This window comes from Brassica napus, unplaced genomic scaffold, assembly GCF_020379485.1.
Source record: "Brassica napus cultivar Da-Ae unplaced genomic scaffold, Da-Ae ScsIHWf_1230;HRSCAF=1757, whole genome shotgun sequence".
NCBI lineage: Eukaryota > Viridiplantae > Streptophyta > Magnoliopsida > Brassicales > Brassicaceae > Brassica > Brassica napus.
In genome coordinates this window covers 156,374-178,558 of record NW_026014653.1, presented here as the reverse complement: position 1 = coordinate 178,558, position 22,185 = coordinate 156,374, and the positions used below count along the sequence as shown (strand labels likewise).

Genomic DNA, 22,185 nt, shown 5'->3' with positions numbered 1-22,185 from the left:
ATTTCCTTGGCCAGGTAAGTACAATTTTAGCAAAAATATCTTTGATTTTCAAATATTAAGTATATAACTATTCTTTTGGATATTTTTTTGAATTGTATTTTTTGATTAAATTATTGTATTATAATGTTTATGTAAATATTTTTTGTGATGTTTGAATTTGTGATGTTAGTATACTTAACCTAGATGATATTGATGTTTAACAATTTATTTTTTTCTGGAAATAGAAAATAATGATTTATCAAAACGTATCTAATACTTGTTAAATGATAGTATAATGTAAATTACATCCATTATTTGAAAATAACCATTTGTTGTTGTTACTTTTTTTAAATCAGAAATTATTTTTATTTAAAAACATTATTCATATATAATATAATAGTTTAAGTTTAGAAGATTAATCTATATATATAAATTATGTATATTTTTAAAAAAATAATTTAAGATATTATATATTGAGTAACTGAATAAAAGTTGAATTTCTTATCTTGAAAATGAAATATTTATATTTTTTTCTTCATGTTATACTCACCAATCCAGCATTGATATTTATAACTCAGTATGTTTTTTAAAAAACTTAGTTTTAAGTAATAAATGAATTTAATAAATTAAATTCATCATCTATAATGTTCTGTAAACTATATTTGAAAATTCTCTAAAATTATATTTTAAGCATAATATTATTATTATTTAATTTAAGTTATTTTAAGCATAATATATGCTAAACCAACTTAAATTATATTTACAATAAGACCATCCTAAACCGGTTAATAAACCAAAAACAATACTAAACCAACATGAACCAATACCTGATTCGGCGAGAAAGAAGTGTTTCGGGATACACACTTGAATGGTTATTAACTGTAATGGTTTGATCATGAAAGAGTAATATGAATATTAACAATAAAATTATGGATTAGATTAATTTAAATTTGTAAGTATACCTTTGAGTCTATGAAAATCAATTCAATTCCCATGAATAAGTTTGACTTTTGGAAGTTGCGGGTTTCCCAACAATGAATCCACCTAACAAAAAGTTCGTTGTTATAAAAAATCTCCTTCAAGGTCATTAAAGGTTTTTGGGACGGCAAGAGTTGATGGTAGAATCATTTTTTTGCTCGAGTGCTTTGAAGTTTTCCTTAATAGTGTGAGGTTGATGTTGATGGAATAATGAATTTTATAGGAACTTTCTTGATGTAAAACTATACATTTTTATTTTTTTTAGTTTAATGTGGTATTTCCATTTTTATATAATTTACTACCATTTTAAGATAGATGTACATTTTAAGATAGATATTTAAATCTTAATGTACTTTTTCCATTTTTTAAAATGTTTATTTCCATTTCTTATATTTTTTATTTACGTAATATCTATATTTATATTTTATATTTTAAAATAGATATTTAAATCTTAATGTACTTTTTCAATTTTTTTAAATTGTGTATTTACTTATATTATATATTTTACATTTTAAGATAAATGTTTAATGCTTAATGAACTTTTTCTATTTTTAAAATAAAATTGTGTATTTACTTATTATTATATATATAATTCATATATTATATATTTACATTATTTACTTATTATTTATTTTCCTGTATATGTATTTCCATTTCTTTTACTTTTTATTTACTTAATATCTTCATTTTACATTTTAAGATATATGTTTAAATCTTAATGTACATTTTCCATTTTCTTTAAATTGTATATTTCCATTCGTTATACTTTCTATTTACGTAATATCTATATTTTAAATTTTAAGATATATTTTTAAATCTTTATGTAATTTTCCATTTTTAAATTGCGTATTTACTTATATTATATATTTACTTATTATTTATTTTTCTTTATTTTGTGTATTTCTATTTCTTATATTTTCTATTTACTAAAAATTTTATATTTTAAGATAGATTTACATTTTAAGATAGATGTTTAAATACTAATGTACTTTTTCCATTTTTTTAAATTGTGTATTTCTTTTTCTTATACTTTATATTTGCGTAATATCTATATTTTACATTTTAAGATAGATGTTTAAATATTAATATACTTTTTCCATTGTTTTTAAGTTGTGTATTTCTTTTTCTTATACTTTCTATTTACTTAATATCTATATTTTACATTTTAAGATAGATGTTTAATATTTAATGTACTCTTTCCATATTTTAAAAATTGTGCATTTACTTATTATTGTATATATAATTCATATGTTTATATATTTATAATATTTACTTATTATTTATTTTTCTATATATTGAGTATTTCTCTTTCTTATACTTTATATTTAGTTAATATATATATTTTATATTTTAAGATAGATGTTTAAATCTTAATATTTTTTTCATTTTTAATGTAAAACGGCAATGTTTAATAGAAGAATTTGGACAAATAGTCAAATAGTTATATTTATGTTTTTTTTTCTATTTTTATAAAATGGTAATGTTACATTACGGAGATAAACCATTTTTTTAGTGAAAAATGGTAATCTTACATATGTTTAATGTAGTTTTTCCATTTTTTTTAAAGTTACATATGTTTAATGTAGTATTTCCATTTTTTATGTTGTATGTTTACATATTATTTATTATTTTCGAAATTATATATAATGTTTTTTTTTTACAAAATAGTAATGTACATTATGGAGATAAGCCGTCTTTTTTTTAGTGAAAAATGATAATCTTACATATGTTTAATGTAGTTTTTCTATTTTTTATGTTGTATGTTTACATATTATTTTTTTAAAAAATAAAAATGTAAAATGGTAATCTTACATATGTTTAATGTAGTATTTCCATTTTTTATGTTGTATGTTTACATATTATTTATTATTTTCGAAATTATATATAATGTTTTTTTTTTACAAAATAGTAATGTACATTATGGAGATAAGCCGTCTTTTTTTTAGTGAAAAATGATAATCTTGCATATGTTTAATGTAGTTTTTCTATTTTTTATGTTGTATGTTTACATATTATTTTTTAAAAATAAAAATGTAAAATGGTAATCTTACATATGTTTAATGTAGTATTTCCATTTTTTATGTTGTATGTTTACATATATTTATTATTTTCGAAATTATATATAATTTTTTTATTTTTTTATAAAACGGTAATGTTACATTATGGAGATAAGCCGTCTTTTTTTTTAAGTGAAAAATGGTAATTTTACATATGTTTAATGTAGTTTTTCCATTTTTTTATGCTGTATATTTACATATTATTTATAATTTTGAAAATTAGTAATATTAAAATGTAAAACTATATTTTATGCCACGTGTCATCTTTCGGGAGAAGTTTTTTTGCTGATGTGGACGCTCTATGGAGCCTCAAAAGGTCATTTTTATAAAATGATAATCTTACATATGTTTAATGTAGTATTTCCATTTTTTATGTTGTATGTTTACATATTATTTATTATTTTCGAAATTATATATAATGTTTTCTTTTACAAAATAGTAATGTACATTATGGAGATAAGCCGTCTTTTTTTAAGTGAAAAATGGTAATCTTACATATGTTTAATATAGTTTTTCTATTTTTATGTTGTATGTTTACATATTATTTTTTGAAAATAAAAATGTAAAATTGTAATCTTACATATGTTTAACGTAGTATTTCCATTTTTTATGTTGTATGTTTACATATATTTATTATTTTCGAAATTATATATAATGTTTTTTGTTTTGTTTATAAAACGGTAATGTTACATTATGGAGATAACCTGTCTTTTTTTTAAAGTGAAAAATGGTAATTTTACATATGTTTAATATAGTTTTTCCATTTTTTATGCTGTATGTTTACATATTATTTATAATTTTTGAAAATTAGTAATATTAAAATGTAAAACTATATTTTATACCACGTGTCATCTTTCGGGAGAAGATTTTTTGCTGATGTGGACGCTCTATGGAGCCTCAAAAGTTCTCTTTTATTAGTATAGATTATAATTTTCGAAAATTAGTAATATTAAAATGAAAAACTATATTTTATGCTACGTGTCATCTTTCGGGAGAAGTTTTTTTTGCTGATGTGGACGTTCTACGGAACCTCAAAAGTTTCCTTTTATTAGTATCGATTTTTATAAAATGATAATCTTACATATGTTTAATGTAGTATTTCCATTTTTTATGTTGTATGTTTACATATTATTTATTATTTTCGAAATTATATATAATGTTTTCTTTTACAAAATAGTAATGTACATTATGGAGATAAGCCGTCTTTTTTTAAGTGAAAAATGGTAATCTTACATATGTTTAATATAGTTTTTCTATTTTTATGTTGTATGTTTACATATTATTTTTTGAAAATAAAAATGTAAAATTGTAATCTTACATATGTTTAACGTAGTATTTCCATTTTTTATGTTGTATGTTTACATATATTTATTATTTTCGAAATTATATATAATGTTTTTTGTTTTTTTTATAAAACGGTAATGTTACATTATGGAGATAACCCGTCTTTTTTTTAAAGTGAAAAATGGTAATTTTACATATGTTTAATATAGTTTTTCCATTTTTTATGTTGTATGTTTACATATTATTTATAATTTTTGAAAATTAGTAATATTAAAATGTAAAACTATATTTTATGCCACATGTCATCTTTCGGGAGAAGATTTTTTGCTGATGTGGACGCTCTATGGAGCCTCAAAAGGTCTCTTTTATTAGTAGATTATAATTTTCGAAAATTAGTAATATTAAAATGAAAAACTATATTTTATGCTACGTGTCATCTTTCGGGAGAAGTTTTTTTTGCTGATGTGGACGCTCTACGGAACCTCAAAAGTTCCCTTTTATTAGTATAGATTTTTTTTTTTATAATGCCCTATATTATACAACTAAACTTTTTTGTAAAAGTTGGGATGCCCTAAGCTGCCATTCTTTTGCTTGTGCTCCAGACCGGACATGTGTCTGATATATAAGGAGGGGCGTGTATTATGAGAAAGCAAGACCTCAGAGAGGAGAGAGGGAATGCGTTGGGTGCTGATGTACTTGGTGAAGTACTTTTGAGATGTGGAAGATTGAAGCCTAGACTCATGTGGAGTTTAGCACATTTCATTGTGGTGGTCTGTGAAGATTGCATCTGCAATCTGTAGAAGACAGTGAGCCGGATAGTGATCTATGCATCTGTGTTTGATTCCTATCTTCATAGAAAACTTACTTAATAAAGAGTGGTAAACACCGGTGTGTGTTGTACCATATAGCAATTGTAGTTTGTTCCTTGTTCTAATTCAATAAAATCTGGACGAAATCCCGGGGATGTAGAAAACAAACCAGTTAACAAATTTTGTGTGTTTTACTTTCTGCACTTGTTTTTTGTCAGCCTCATCTGCACTAACAGAAACAACATTCTCTAGAAGAAAAAAAATTCATGAGACAAAACACACATGAACTCGTCAATGATATGTGCCACAGCTATACCATTTTTACACAAAGCACAAATCTGCCAGTTCGTGACTAGAGGGAAGGTGTGGGAAGGGTCGCTCGGTAGGGCCAAACGCATTGCAAGGTCTTCTGATAGGATCAAAAGGATTGTGCGAAATCAGGTAAAAAGATCCATCAATAGTATTAGGATGTCCTTTATTATTTGTGTTGCTTCCTTGAAGATTACCCCATAACCCGTAATGCATGATGATGTTCTCAGTCAATGTCTCAAAATTGAATCCTTCATCAATCTAGAAAGAAGAAAAAAAAAACAAGTAAAATTAGTGCGATGCTCTCTGTATTAAAGTGACATCATGTAATATAAAAGAGAGTGTGTGATATGAATATATTCCCGGCGGAAAAGTGGTAAATAAAAATTTAGGAGCAAACACCAGCTTGGAGGTAGTATTTGTAGGAGCTTGATGATGACTTCACACACCACAAGGCATAAAACAAGGATCATCATAGAAATCTGAACCGAAATATTGTGGTAGAGCGATCTGTGATCCATCATCGACAGACCCCTCAGCATCAGAATCATCTGTAGTAGCAGCTTGTGGTTTGCTGAGCTCTTCGTTGGATATTAATAATGGAACTTTCTGGCGTGTCTTTGCACCGGAACTTTCTGCCGTGTCTTTGCACCGTTATGAACGTACCATGAGAAGATTTGTGGGAGTGGTGGTTTCATGGTATCAGGAGAATGTTTACTGATCGTAGCTTCTCTAGCGAAGCTACCATAACCGTAATGATAATAACCACAACTGGTAAAGCTCGATGGAAGCGTGACTATTTTCTGCAAAAGTTAATGGCACATAATAAAAAGGAAAGTATGATTTGTTTAGAAAACGAAAGCACAAACAAGAATGAAACTGATACACATTAACACAAGTAGAAGTTATAGAGATAAGGACATAAACTAGAGATAAAAGATAACTATCTTATACAATAAAGGAGAGTTGTCTCTCTCCTCCTTCCTCCACATCACCATCTAGCATGGGGCAATTTGTGACACATGTCCTCTCCTCTTTACGTGATCACTGAGAGTTTTTTTCAAAACTTTTTGGGCTACTAATTTTTATTTTTCTGTGGGCTCTTACCAACTGGCCCATCTTCTTTAGGGTTTCTAGCTCCTGCTATAAGGATTTGGCTCCTCCACTCACTCTTCGTCTCTTTGAAAGTCAAAGGAGAGACTCTGTAAGTTCTAACGTCGTATGTTTCTTCTTTCAGTCTCATCATTTATTGCTTACCCACTACTCATCCCACTCTCTCTGAATTAAACATCATCATTATCATCAATGGTAGCCGCTTGAGACTCTCAACTATAAAACGGTCCCTTCTCTGCGATGAATAGCCACAGTTATACGGGATCCCTAATATGTTTTTCCTGGATGAGAAGGTAAGTCCGGCGAGCTCTGTCTTCGTTTTTATAGATTCTTACATAGATTACGAGTCCTCTCTTGGAATTCAATTACGTTTTCTCCCCACGAAGACTATGTCTTTGGTTTTATCTTCTATCTAAGTCATATGGAGTTTGCGTCTCCGACTACGTAACGCTTTTACTTTTTCGCCATAGACCACCATATGTGCACCTTGGACGAAGTTACCATTATATTTCAGTTAAGTGATTGCTCTTGATGACTTCATTCAATCCAAGCAGCTCACTATTTGCTCATCCATTCATCTTCTCTGCCTTCATTAGATATTTTATTCAGTATATATATTCACCCGTAGGGCGTCTTAGCCACAACTCATCATTTTGCAGTCTACCTTTCTAACCATTAAATCATTAGTTCTAGATTTTTTTTTTTGGATTTCAGAGTCCCAGATTCTCATGTCCTGCAAATTCCAATTGTTTATTATATTCCTGTGAAAAAAGAGACTGATGATTGTTTTGAACAAAAGCTTCGCAAATAAAGTTTCAAGTTTCAATCTTTATCCTTTTTCTCTCCTTAATACTATAAATATGCCTTTTTCTCCAAATTAGTAAAATGATGCTAAGTGGTCACGGTAGCGGTTGATGCATCTTTTTCTGTTTTATTGACGCTTTGTTTAGACTTCATGATGATTTGTTTTTGGACTTGAGGAAAGAATCGTTCACATGTGCGTGACTGCCCAAAATTATGTTATGTATCTAAGCATAGATAAAATATTTTTCCCTCAAAGCTTGGTTTGTTTCCGTCACATCACAATCTTCATGTCCCATTTCTTCATTGAACAACTCTTCTATCTAAGTCATATGGATCTCGCGTCTCTATCTACTTTGAGAGTCATATATTGATATATATTAGATTAACTTTGTATTCCATCCTCTAGAATGAAGTTACCTTATACAGTGATACTTGTCTTCTCTTCATTTTTGGTCTCAGTTTCTTTTCTGTGAATCGACTTGATATAAATTTTTCCTTTACACATGTAGATTGTTTTCCTGACTGGTGCTTGAAGATATAGCTCTGGTGTATTGAATTCTCTTTATGCAAGATTTACTCTCTTAAAAGGATAGTAGGTAAGATTAATTATTTAGATTTCAAGTATTCTTAGTTGTTAAATCTTTTAACTGTTTTTTACGTTGTAGCTTTAAAGGCGTTTTTGATGTTCGTTGTAATTTTAAGATGAAGGGTTTTTCAATTTTCAGACAAAGGTCATGACGGTTGGAAACTCGGTAGAGAGTTGCAAAGATGAGTCTAAGCCTCAAAACTGTTTTGAATAGAAGTGGGAAGATGCAGAGCCAAGGGCCCGGAAAATAGGAAGAAGATAACAATGTCCGTGAGCTGTTCTATGATACAAGAACCAGTGAGGACTCGGAAAAATAAAATGATGGAAACCATTCTTGTGGAGTTCTGATTGAGACTGGAAAGAAGCTACGATTTTATAACATCAATGCTAATAGTTGTTCTCCTGAGATAGTTTTCAGGCGTTTTATATAGACAAGCATGTTATAAGGAGAACACTTATCATGTTGTGAAAGGACATGTGTCCATGAAGGTGTGACAGTCCAGGAGAAGTTCAATATTCGTTGAGAAAGATTCTTTGTATTGTACCTTTTTGGGGATTTGTAATATAAAGCTAACATATTCTTTGATTATTTTATTTCATTTAATTATGTGATCTATATATGTTTAACAAAGTTTTTGATGGTACTATGTAATAAAAACTGAGACCGGAACGTTTGATGAGATATGAGTTATAGGCTTTCATTCAATACAAATCCAACACAAAAATTACAGGATAGATTCACTATCGATGAAAAGAAAAGCAAATTTCAATCAACATGTATATTTGTTTGGTTCATCTTGATTTCTAGATTATTAGTGGTTACATTATATTTAATTTTTTTTTTGTTTAGTTACGTTTCGCTCATATTAATTTTTTGATTAAATTATTTGATATAAAGCGGTATGTAACTAAAGTAAACAAAACTTCCAACAAATAATTTGTTATTACACAGTTTGGCTCATACTTTGAAGTATCATGTTTTATTAGTTTATAAAATATTAATTTTTAAAAATATATTAAATATCAGAGAAAAAATTTCAACATATAATCTTGTTATTAAATAGAGTTCATCAAAAGCTATAATAATTAACAAAACATAATCAGTAAAACATTAATTGACTTTTCATTCAAAATATAATTATTCCCTCAAACAAATATATATTCTAAAACATCATTTTCTGTTAAATTAAAATATACTAATTATTGTTTTGATATTATTGAAACTATTTATATAGTACTTAAAAATTAGGTTTAATTATTTTATTAAATTTCTCTATTATATTTTTATTGATTTAGTTTGCACGTGGATTAATTTATTATCATGTAAAGAATTTTAAACTTGAGAGTTCTTGAAATAAATAATTTTTTATTAATTTAAACTTCAGATTTTCTTTTCTTAAGTCAAAGTAAAAAGAAAAGAAAAGAAAATGTCATTACATTTTTCTGAATCACTTCTGTTACTTTTGTATTATGTATACAAAATGATGAATATTACTGTTATTCTTAATTCAAACCAAAAAACGTTTATTGAAAAAAACAATATGTTCTCAAAAACTATGTTTATTATTTGTTAGTTTATGGTATTGCTTTTTATTTAGAATAGTTTATATAATGTTTCATAAAAATTAAAAAATTCATATAAAATAACTTTTAGTATAATATCCCGCCCGTAGGGCGGACTAACCACTAGTATATCTCTAATTTATGTCCTTATCTCTATAGAAGTACCTTGATTTGAGTATGATTTGTTTAGAAAACGAAATAACAAACAAGAATGAAACTGATACACATTAACACAAGTAGAAGTTATAGTAGTAGTTATCTTTATCTCTAATTTATGTCCTTATCTCTATAGAAGTACCTTGATTAAAGTGGTAACTGTGAACGTCGTTAGAAAACGGAATCTAAAATTAATCCGTTGTTATTCTTCCCCTCATTACCATAACATATCACTGCACAAAAACAATCAAGAAAAAAAAAGATTAATATATCAAAATTTGTAACTCTATTTTACATGGAAATTCAGGGAAACTTGTTAAAAAGAAAAAGGAAGAATCAGAAAAGGATATGTAACGCCCATGTATGCCCCTCTCGTGTGCCAGATGATCTTTCTAGGCATCTGGTTCCACCCTATCTCGAAAGACTTGTTTAATGATCCTACAATGATTTCATAATTGATATCACTATAAGTTATCCATCTTTTCACTACTCCAACTTAAACACAATTCATCTTAGAGTTCTTTATAGATATGTGACTGAAAATATAAATGAGTTTTGGTAAATATAGGGTGCTAAATTAATTTTTTAGCTACATCACTATATACCATAAATCATAATGTTACGGGATGTTGATTTGAAGGGTTCAAACAGAATCCATACCGTTTCGCAGACCTAGTGTTGAATCGTAGGAATCAAGATGACATAGAACACCTTTATATCGTATACCGTAGCTAGTAACCAGGTTGGTGAAGCTTCCTATGTAAAATTCTGGATGTTGATATTGTGGAGGAGGTAATGATGATGAACAAGTCAAGGAGTCAAGGGATACTGCAAACTCTCAGTCTTCGTCATTCTAATGAAACTCAACGAGAATATTTGGAAAGAACAAAGAGGAACTTAGTCCGACTATTAAAGTTTCTTGCTCTAGCTCTATTGTTGGAATATCGCTTTTGTTGTAAGCTGGTATAGGAATTTGGAAAGACAAAACCTTGGTTTTAAAAACAAAAGGAAAGACAACCCGTGTGGCGTTGGCGGTTGCTTCATACTTGGGCCTAGGTGTGGGCATATTAACCGAAACCCGAACCCCAACCCGAACCGACCCGAAAAACCCGAACCAAAAACCGAACCGAAGTTAAAAAAAACCCGAACAGGTTTAGGATTCAACCAGTCCGGATATGGTACCCGATTGGTTATATCCGATACCCGAACCAATTACATGAAGTACCCGAATATATATATATATATATATTACTAACCTTAAACTTACATCTTCCATTCCCATTAATCTTTCCGTCTTTTCCTTCTTCAACGTATATGTTCAGTACATACTTAGACTCATTTTATGACCGATTACATGTATGAATCACTATACTTTGCGATTTTGATTTATGTTTGATTACAAGTAGGATTTATGATTTGTTTTTTCTTTGCTCTTTATACATGCATGAGCTCAAACATTCATGATTATCCAGGTTTGATTTCTGTTTGATTTTGATGTCTCTTTGATTTTAATTTATGAATAGATGGATTATTTACCATTTTATATTCAAGATAATACAAATAGAAATTACACGAAGAAAAAGAATACAGACTCGTGTTCCTCAACGTAATAACAAATCAGAATGATCATAGATCTTATATTAAGTTGTTCAATCTTCTAACTTCAACAATATTTTTTCTGGTCTTACAAAGTCAAAATCAAGAATACATAGAATTTTTTTTTATTTGTTACACAGTTTATACTCGAAATAACCCGAACCTTAAAAATCCGAACCCGATCCGAAGTATAAAATAACCCGAACAGATTCTGTACCTCTCCATCCGAAAACTCGAAAACCCGAAGCATCCAATCCGAACCCGGACGGGTCACGTATGACGAAGACTGAGAATGAATAATGAACCTTATGAATAGATACTAGATTGGTAACCGCATGGGCTATAGGTAAAGTAATGGGCCTCAATGTCACGACTCTTGCTAGATTAAACCAGTTTTTGTTTGTGTCTCTGGTTAACTGGTTCTGTGGTTCAGTTAAGATGAGTGGTACTTTGGTTTGTTTTAATGTAAAATACTTATGAAATAAATATTTTTATTGTTAGAAAAGATGCTCATAAGTTGTTCCATAAACAAACATATTGTGACTATTTTATTCAACCATAAGATTTGTTGAACGATGATCATCTTGTGACTTCACACATGTTTTTTTGAAAATGATCAAAATTTTCGTAATAAACAAAATGAAACTGTTGGTGTACCAGTAGACATTCATAATGGATGACTCGGACTCAAGTCACTCAACAAACAACGCATTGTGATTGTGTACTTTCTACCGACCATATGATTCCATTACACTTTACATCTAAATTGTTTGTTTTATCTACTCTAAAATGATTACTGTTTAATGACAGAAAGATAATTTTATTTGCGGTGTGTAATTAATCTGGCCTATGACTTATGACATAATGAAACCAGAAATCATAAATAAGATTGAGAAACGGAATTTCGTTGTTCTGTCCGAGTAGCGGTTACTTAGTGGTAATTTTTTGGGCTTGGTGCGTACCCACATTAGTTTTGGATTCGATTTCCCCTGGAAACTAAATTATCACTACTTGGCCAGTCCGAGCTTGGATTTCGGTCCAAGTTGTTTACATGGTGGATCGTATCAGACGATTGGTTCACCCCTTAGCAATATGCGAAAGGTATTCAAACTCGTATCAGGCAGTGTGGTACGCTTTCAGGCTAGTTCATTCAGTAGCACTAAGTTGTTCTTCCAAGGACCGACCGGATAGCTGATAGGGTTTATCAAAAAAAATTGTATCTAATTACTTAAATTTAGGTATCAGTTTTTCTTTGTTAGAATACCAAAGAAAATGTAGCATTTAAGGTTTATATAATATACTCATCAAGAGAAATTGCCTAAACTACCACATTCCTAATACCACTTCTCATGTTTACATTAACCACATTTACCCTCATTTAAAAAAAAGTAAATAGATACTTATAATCCTAGGATTAATTTATCTAGATTTAGGGTTTAGAAAGTTAAGGGTGGGGTTTAGGATTTTAATAATTATATAAACAAATACCTGAAGATTTAATTGTTTTTTAAGATAGTTTCTATAAGAATTTTCTAATTTCAAAAAGAAAATTTTCAAAAAAAAAATCAAAAAAAAAATAATTATAAAAAAGTTCAAATTTGAAAACGTGTAATTAGAAAACCATAAAAATTATTTTTATTTAAATAATTATTTATATTATATATCTATAAAACAAAGGTATACGAGTCTTTTGCCTCTTTAATGAAAAATGTATTTGTAAAAATATGTTTTAATGATAGTAAACATGAATTAGGAAAGTAAAAGTGAAATTTCTCCATTGATCAAACGGGATGTTGTTTTTTTGGGATAAAATATTTGATAACTTGTAAGATTAGTTATCAAATGGTAAACTTTACAAGTTAGGACGATTTAGCAAAAAAAAAAAGTTTAAGACAAAGTGTGATAGTATCTTTTTTCATCTCCAAATTCCAAGTTTTGTTACAATACTTCTTTTACTCCCTCAACATTTGCGGCCATAAACACATTTCCAATGAGATAGAAGTTTTACAGCTTGTTATTCTATGAACATTTTCATCACTATTCTATTTTCACTATAAAACAAAGTCTACATACAGGCCGAAAGAGACTGAAACCTCCAGCAAGACGCTCTCCATCTGAAAGAACCGTTTAAATTGGCATTTTGAGGTCGAGTACCAAGATTGGGCTTTCCTTGGAAATTTGCGTGTTTCCCATTTACAGTTTAAAAAAAGCTTAAATTCTTCGATTTCCATTCTATAATATAATAAATATAGTTTTACTCTATAAATAGAAAATTAATTTTATCTTTTCACTAATCTATTTTTTATTTCAGTCTAACCTAATTCTATTATAGAGTTATTTTATTTTAAAAAATATAAATCAGAACATCAGAGAATGATCTAAGTCTTTATGCCAATCGAACGGACATAGAACTAATTAGCCTATACGTTTCTCGTAAATAATTATTTAGTATCTTATACTGTAGTATTATGGCGTGCAGCCAAAAGTCAACTAATATACAAACACTCTATGCCAGACTGTTTATTCTTCGTAATTAATTCAATGATCACATATATTTATCCTGCAACAATCCACGTAATGGAGTTGATAGATAGTACACGTACTTAGCTTACAAATATATAACTAATATGTTCACAAGTCAAATAGATATTTCTACGTATAAGAGCTATAGTTCTAAGTTATTTATTTGTGGTCAAAGCAAAAAGCCAGCTTCTTCATGAAAGTTAGTGCATCATTACTTGCATAAGTACAGCTGAATACGACATATTTTATATAAAAAAATTATTTACATTATGATTACTTGTGACTACATCATTATTCTATTTGAGATATGTTGACAAATCGTCGATTGGCCGATTTGGTACGGATACGTAAAAATATTCGATTGGTACGAAATAAATGAAACTAGGGCTGTGAAAGAATATATATGATTACGTAGGAAATATCGGTATGCAATATCCTATAAATGTTTTTAATTAGTTCTTGTAATTTTTATCTTTTTTTGCGTTTGTATATGCTTCGTAAATTTTTTTACTATCTACGAAATGTATACTAAAGGTCAAAATTCTTGTAAACACTGTGAAGAGTGGAGTTTTGGTTGATATAATTCGCAATGGTTCAGTATCGGCCAGTAAAGCGAGAGTCCAGTGATGTTAGGAGTTTTCAAGGCTCCTAAGACAAATGTTGTAGTATAGTGATTGTCGAACCAGTTCTGAGGGATATCAAAGCACTGAGAATGCAAGTACTCACTTAATCTAAGTGCAACCAATGATTTAGATGGGTTTTAAGCTATGACTAAAACTAGAAAACAATAACAGAATGATACTTTCTTGACTAAGGGAAAAGAGAACTCATGGGCATAGGGATTAGACCTTGGGTGATCAAGTATCGAATTAAGGATGGCAAATGATCAATCAAAGTATCAACCTTAAGTCTAGACACAATTCTAAGCAAGCTCTATGTCTAGATGAATGCTCATTTGCTAACATATCTCAAACATCAAATGTCTTTGGTTGAATAATATGAAAGCAATCATTACTAACAAGTCTATTAGCTATCTTAGCATCTTTAACAACAAATGTCTTTGGCAAAGTATACTAAAAGCCTAGGAGAGTTGTCTCAGGCATTTCATCAAACACCTTTCGGGTGGGAAATGCCTATTGATCAACTTTTGAGTGGCCAACTCAGAAGATGCATTAAGAATACTCTACTAGCAAGGAACAAGAATGATCTACACTAAAACATCCTAGAACTAACCTAATCACCCTTAATCTCCCTAACCCATGAATTCAAAAGGTGATTACTCACTAATCTCCATGATTCCTCTTAAACCCATATTGGATTTCAGATTAATCATTCAGAGAAAATACAGATAATAGAATAGAAATCAACAGTAGAACATGTGATCAATGAATCAAAGAGATCCCCTTTTTCAAGGTTTTTGGTGGTTTTCTTCAGAAAAAAGATAGATCTGCCTCCTGGTGGCTTACAGAGTATTAAAACATAGGTTTAGAAAATAAAAACGTGCATCATGAAATGACCAAAAGGCCCTTGAGAAATCATAAGTTCGAGCAGAAATAAGACGCGGAGCGACCTCCGCTCGTCGCTCCGAGTAGTCGCTCCACACTTCGGGAGCGACCTCGCTGTGTCGCTGCGAGAGGTCGCTCCGGACTCGTTCTCGCGTTCCCGAGTGATGAAAATGCGAGCGACCTCCGCTCGTCGCTCCGAGTAGTCGCTCCATGCTTCGGGAGCGACCTCGCTGTGTCGCTGCGAGAGGTCGCTCTGGCTCCATTGTGTTGTCGTCATGCGATAGAAATGCGAGCGACCTCGGGGTGTCACTCTGGCCAAGTCGCTCTGGGCTTCGGGAGCGACCTGGAGTGGTCGCTCTGATAGGTCGCTCCGGGTCAGTTTTCGGCTTCCACCGGGATGAAATGGCGAGCGACTTCTCCGCATCGCTCTGGTAAGGTCGCTCTGAAAAGGCAGGTCAGAGCGACTTGCTGGTGTCGCTCCGGGAAGTCGCTCCCAACGCTCTGCTCGTCCAATGATCATCTTTACACCTCTTTCGAGCTCCAAACACACCCAAATGTCTCCGAGAACTCCATGTGGTACTCCAATACCTGATAAAGACTTATGTATGCAAAATGCAACCTAAACATGGCTAAATCCTAGTCTATATGATCAAAATGCACATGGATGAATGGATAAGATAATGGAAATATACAAGATATCAACTCCCCCAAACTTGTTCTTTTACTTGTCCACAAGTGAACTTTCTAGAACTCATAGGGAGAGAGGTTTGAAGGTGGGAGCTCATAGCCAAAAGAAACACAACTAGTACTCGATTCAACATCTAATCCAGCACGAGCACACTCTCTTATTACACTCTAGCTTCTCTAGGTCTATCTGAACTCTTTTCATCCCTACACTCATCATCATGCATCCACACATTCAAATCAACCAACTCTCACATTCATTAAGCACAAAACATCAGGTGAATTCTTGCAAATGGTAAGTTGGTCCAAGTCATTTGGTTGGGTGAGGGAAGACTTTTATTCAAGTGATTCAAGAGGTTCGAAACATAAAATCTTTAAGGTGGTTTACTCTCGAAACAAGTAGCCTTGACATTGCACATAATATATCTAAGAAAGGGATCAACTCATGCATACAATGCTCAATCTCCATTGTTCTACCCTTTTCCCAAACATACAATTACACAATCATTCTCAAATGTCAAACCCAACTCACATCTCTCACCAAAAGATCCTAAGAACATTAACTCCTTCTCTTTGAAATCTACAAGGGATTTTTCACAACCTCAAAACATTACTTAGCTCCTAACAACTTTGCTAGCCCCCTTTTTCTTTCTTTTTCTTTTCTTTTCATATTTTTTTTTTTTTTTTTTTTTTTTTTTAAATGGGGGCCAAGACTTTTCATAACTTGAGCTAGAGGTTTTTCTACTTATCCCAATAAGACAATTCACTTAAACACAAAGAGTCATTTCTTTTCCTTTTTCATTGCTCCCAAATCATAATCACAACTCTCACCCCCCACCTATAGCTAGACAATAGAGTGCCCAATCTAGCAAGAATGAAGATCAAGCATTGTCGTTCCCGATACTCTCAACATTATGCACATGTAAGACTTTCCGAAGAAGGCCTCACTCATCAAACAATGAAAGCTTAAAAGGAGGGAAAGGTTTTGGGAGTGGTCTACCACTAGAGTTTGTCAAAATAAGATTGGCATAAAGGATGTGACAACTCAAGTGTGTATAGCCATGACTCAGTACACAAGGGACCATGAGCAAGAAGCATTAAGTTCGTTCAGTTCAAATAAGGTTGTAGTTGGCTTCAAAGACTGAGTTTCAGCAATCAACAAGTTTCAGGAAGAGTCTTCAAGGCTCGAAGCATACAAGTGTTTTTGAGAGGTGCATAAGCTATTCAGGTGCAAAGTAATGTTCTTTACAAGGCATTTCAAATCATTGCTCCCAATGCAAGTAAATGCAACCTATATGCTCTAGACTCTCCTAGAAATGCCAATGATGCAAACTAAATGAATTTTTTTTTATGCAAATATATATGTATAATGCAATGCATGAGACTCAAAATCATCAAAGCAAACGTGATCAAATACTTGGTACCTCCCCCAAACTTAAATGACACAGTCTCTGTGTTGTCAAGGAGAGAGAGATACCCAAAAAGAGAAAACTAATATGCAAAAACGAAATGGTATATACAAGGGAAAGTAGTGGGTTACCTTCTATGGAGAATGAGTAGAGGGAGATGCTCCCTCCTCGTCGTCCTCAGGTGGTAACTCTTCAAGGTGCTCATCAGCAAGAGTGCCCATCTCTTCAATGTAGAAGGCTTGCCCGAACACAGTTGGTTTCTTCATTTTCTCCTTGATGTCAAAGTGGAGAACATGCCCTTTACCCAAATGGAGATCAATCGTGCCCTCTTTCACCTTAACAATTGCTCCTGCTGTAGCTAAGAATGGCCTTCCAAGAATCAATGGGTCCTGAGCCTCCTCACCCATCTCAAGCACCACAAAATCTGTAGGTATCTCATACCTTCCAATCTTCACAGGTAGGTCCTCTAAGATGCCCACAGGGTACTTCACTGAACGATCAGCTAACACCAGAGAGAGTTTACACTTCTTGTACTGAGTGAATCCAAGCTTCTTTGCAACAGACAAAGGCATCACGCTGACACTAGCTCCCAAATCGCAGAGACATTTCTCAAATACCATAGGTCCAAGAGCACAAGGTAGTGTGAAGCATCCTGGATCCTCTAACTTCTCTGGAACATCAAGCCTTTGGATGATGGCACTGCACTCATGGGTAAGAATCATCATGCTTTCCATTTCCTTCTTCTTTGCAGCTACAACATCTTTCAGGAACTTGTTGTATTGAGGAATCAACATGAAAGCATCGATGATGGGCATTGCAACCTGAGCTTCACTCATTTGCTTGTCAAACAAAGCCTTGTACTTCTCTAGCAGCTGCCTCTTGAATCTACCAGGGAATGGTAGTTTGGGTTCATAGGGAGGAGGAACAAAAGAATTCTCACTTGCTGGAGCAAGAACTTCACCATCTTTCACTGTTTTCTTCTCTTCCCCAACCTTTCCTTTACCCTTGGCTTCCACAATCTTCTCCAAGATTTCATCATTGATTTTCTCATCAACAATCACCACTTCATCATCTAAGTTGATGGCCACCTCCTCACCTAGTTTCTCAGCATCCCTGGTGAGGGTTGTAGGAGGTAACTGCTTACCACTCCTAAGGGTGATAGCTTTGGCCTCCTTGGGGTTTTGGTCAGATTTTCCAGGTAGAGATCCTTGCTGGCGAGTCTGGTGAGTGTTCATGGAAGCAAACTGATTCTCTAAATTCTTGACTGTAGAAGCAAGATGTGAGAACTTGTTGTTGAGCTCATTGTAGCTCCCATCAATCTTGGAATGAAGGTTTTTCAACTCATAACCAACATGCTTCTCACTTCTAGTCTGAGACTCCAAGATTTGTTTCAGCAGGGTGTCAGTGCTGCTCTCTTGAGGAGCAGAGGAACCAGATGAGGGGTTTTGATGAGGTTGATAGCTGCCTTGCTGGTTGTTTCGAGGCGGATAACCACTCTGTTGGTTGTTGGGATAGGATTTCTGTTGGTAGTTGTTGTACTGAAAGTTGGGCTCTTTTTTGTACCAGCTACCATTGTTGTTGATGAAACACAGCTCTTCCTGACCTTCCAAACCCTCAACCTCATGGACAACAGGTGGTGTATCTTGGCTTGGGTTACCAACAAAGTGCAGCTGCTCTTGTGTGGCTTTATCAGCAAGGAGGATGTCTATCTTATCCTGTAGAGCTTTCAACTCCTTCCTCGTCTGCTTATCATCTGTTCGACTGCTTCTGTCGTGGTCTCCACTGTAGACTGCATCACTCTTTACCATGTTGTCAACCAGCTCCTCTGCATCTTCCTCAGTTCTCCCCAAGAAGAACCCATTGCTAGCTGTATCCAGTCTGGCCCTGTACTTAGGAAGAGCACCACGGTAGAATGTGCTCAGCAAGCTCTCCTTAGAGAAACCATGGTGTGGGCATTGAGCTTGGTAGCCCTTGAATCTCTCCCAGGCTTCACTGAATCCTTCCAAGTTCTTCTGTTGGAAACTGGAGATCTCATTTCTCAGCTTAGCAGTTCTTGAGGATGAGAAGAATTTCTCCAAGAATGCTCTCTTGCACTCATCCCAAGTGGTGATAGAGTGGCTGGGTAGAGACTTCTCCCACTGACGTGCCTTATCCCCCAAAGAGAAAGGGAATAGCTTGAGCTTTAAGGCATCTTCGGACACACCATTGGTTTTTGACAACCCACAGTAGCTGTCGAACCTATCCAAGTGATCAAATGGGTCCTCCAGAGCCAAGCCATGATACTTGTTGTTCTCGATCACGTTGAGGAGTCCTGACTTGACCTCAAAGTTGTTGGCTGCCACAGCTGGTGCTCGGATTCCGAATCTGTGACCATGTATGTTGGGGCGGTCGTAAGTGCCAATGGGTCGAGCTGCCCGCGGTTGGTGTTCTGCCCCTTGCGGTGGATCTGCCATATCAATATCCAAGTGGGCCTGGTGTTCTTCTTCTCTTCTAGCTCTAGCACACTCCCTCTCAAAAGCTCTGATGTCTGCTACTATTGGAACTAGGTTTGATGGACCCCTGCTCCTCAAGTTCATACACCTGAAAGTGAAAGGTAGGTGAAGAAGAAGAATCAGTAACAAAAAAAAATTAAAATGACTTAGTCTCAAGCAAGTGACTAAATCTCAATGTTTAAATCTACTCAGAATTTGGCAACGGCGCCAATTTGATGTTAGGAGTTTTCAAGGCTCCTAAGACAAATGTTGTAGTATAGTGATTGTCGAACCAGTTCTGAGGGATATCAAAGCACTGAGAATGCAAGTACTCACTTAATCTAAGTGCAACCAATGATTTAGATGGGTTTTAAGCTATGACTAAAACTAGAAAGCAATAACAGAATGATACTTTCTTGACTAAGGGAAAAGAGAACTCATGGGCATAGGGATTAGACCTTGGGTGATCAAGTATCGAACTAAGGATGGCAAATGATCAATCAAACTATCAACCTTAAGCCTAGACACAATTCTAAGCAAGCTCTATGTCTAGATGAATGCTCATTTGCTAACATATCTCAAACATCAAATGTCTTTGGTTGAATAATATGAAAGCAATCATTACTAACAAGTCTATTAGCTATCTTAGCATCTTTAACAACAAATGTCTTTGGCAAAGTATACTAAAAGCCTAGGAGAGTTGTCTCAGGCATTTCATCAAACACCTTTCGGGTGGGAAATGCCTATTGATCAACTTTTGAGTGGCCAACTCAGAAGATGCATTAAGAATACTCTACTAGCAAGGAACAAGAATGATCTACACTAAAACATCCTAGAACTAACCTAATCACCCTTAATCTCCCTAACCCATGAATTCAAAAGGTGATTACTCACTAATCTCCATGATTCCTCTTAAACCCATATTGGATTTCAGATTAATCATTCAGAGAAAATACAGATAATAGAATAGAAATCAACAGTAGAACATGTGATCAATGAATCAAAGAGATCCCCTTTTTCAAGGTTTTTGGTGGTTTTCTTCAGAACAAAGATAGATCTGCCTCCTGGTGGCTTACAGAGTATTAAAACATAGGTTTAGAAAATAAAAACGTGCATCATGAAATGACCAAAAGGCCCTTGAGAAATCATAAGTTCGAGCAGAAATAAGACGCGGAGCGACCTCCGCTCGTCGCTCCGAGTAGTCGCTCCACACTTCGGGAGCGACCTCGCTGTGTCGCTGCGAGAGGTCGCTCCGGACTCGTTCTCGCGTTCCCGAGTGATGAAAATGCGAGCGACCTCCGCTCGTCGCTCCGAGTAGTCGCTCCATGCTTCGGGAGCGACCTCGCTGTGTCGCTGCGAGAGGTCGCTCTGGCTCCATTGTGTTGTCGTCATGCGATAGAAATGCGAGCGACCTCGGGGTGTCACTCTGGCCAAGTCGCTCTGGGCTTCGGGAGCGACCTGGAGTGGTCGCTCTGATAGGTCGCTCCGGGTCAGTTTTCGGCTTCCACCGGGATGAAATGGCGAGCGACTTCTCCGCATCGCTCTGGTAAGGTCGCTCTGAAAAGGCAGGTCAGAGCGACTTGCTGGTGTCGCTCCGGGAAGTCGCTCCCAACGCTCTGCTCGTCCAATGATCATCTTTACACCTCTTTCGAGCTCCAAACACACCCATATGTCTCCGAGAACTCCATGTGGTACTCAAATACCTGATAAAGACTTATGTATGCAAAATGCAACCTAAACATGGCTAAATCCTAATCTATATGATCAAAATGCACATGGATGAATGGATAAGATAATGGAAATATACAAGATATCATCCAGCAGATTAGACCAGGGGAAGTTTCGAAACGATAAATGTTTATCTTAACAGAGATTTTTCTTTTTGATACTTTAAATCAATAATCAAATTTAGTGACCGGGTGAATAAATAAAATACGTGACACCCATGAGAAAATTACGGTTCACAGTCAAATCAAGAGTGGATCCAGGATGCTATTGTTTGATGAAGAAGTGGAATAACGAGAAGATTATATGGAGGTTGGAAAAATCTAAACAAGTGTTCAAAAAGATCGATAGTCGCAATGCTCACAAGAAAGAAATGCCCAAACTTATGTTAAAATCTAATCCCCTTGCGATATGACTGCGGTTTTATAAGCTTAAGCTCATTTATGGGTTATTTCGGAGTTGGGTTGAAACGTACCAGCAGCATATATGTGATGTATTCGTACTTCCACATTAAAAAGGTATTTAGATCGATGCATATTCTCATATGTGGTTCACGGTGTATTCGTGCAGATAAAATAGACATATAGTTCAACTATGGTCTTAAATTGACCATATTAGATATCGTTTGGCAGTA

General features: G+C 33.4%; 1 long non-coding RNA gene and 1 other non-coding gene across 3 annotated transcripts; both read left to right on the top strand.

The window, feature by feature from the left end:
- Positions 1 to 6,455: 6,455 nt before the first annotated feature.
- Positions 6,456 to 8,533, top strand: LOC125596563. Of its 2 annotated transcripts, none has more exons than XR_007331134.1 (3): positions 6,456 to 7,042; positions 7,843 to 7,929; positions 8,059 to 8,533. It is a non-coding gene; the product is annotated as an uncharacterized LOC125596563 (long non-coding RNA). The 2 variants fall into 2 exon arrangements; XR_007331133.1 differs by having other exon boundaries at positions 6,503 to 6,822.
- Positions 8,534 to 19,293: 10,760 nt separating this feature from the next.
- Positions 19,294 to 19,400, top strand: LOC125596579. The gene has a single exon (XR_007331141.1). It is a non-coding gene; the product is annotated as a small nucleolar RNA R71 (small nucleolar RNA).
- The last annotated feature ends 2,785 nt before the right edge of the window (positions 19,401 to 22,185 follow it).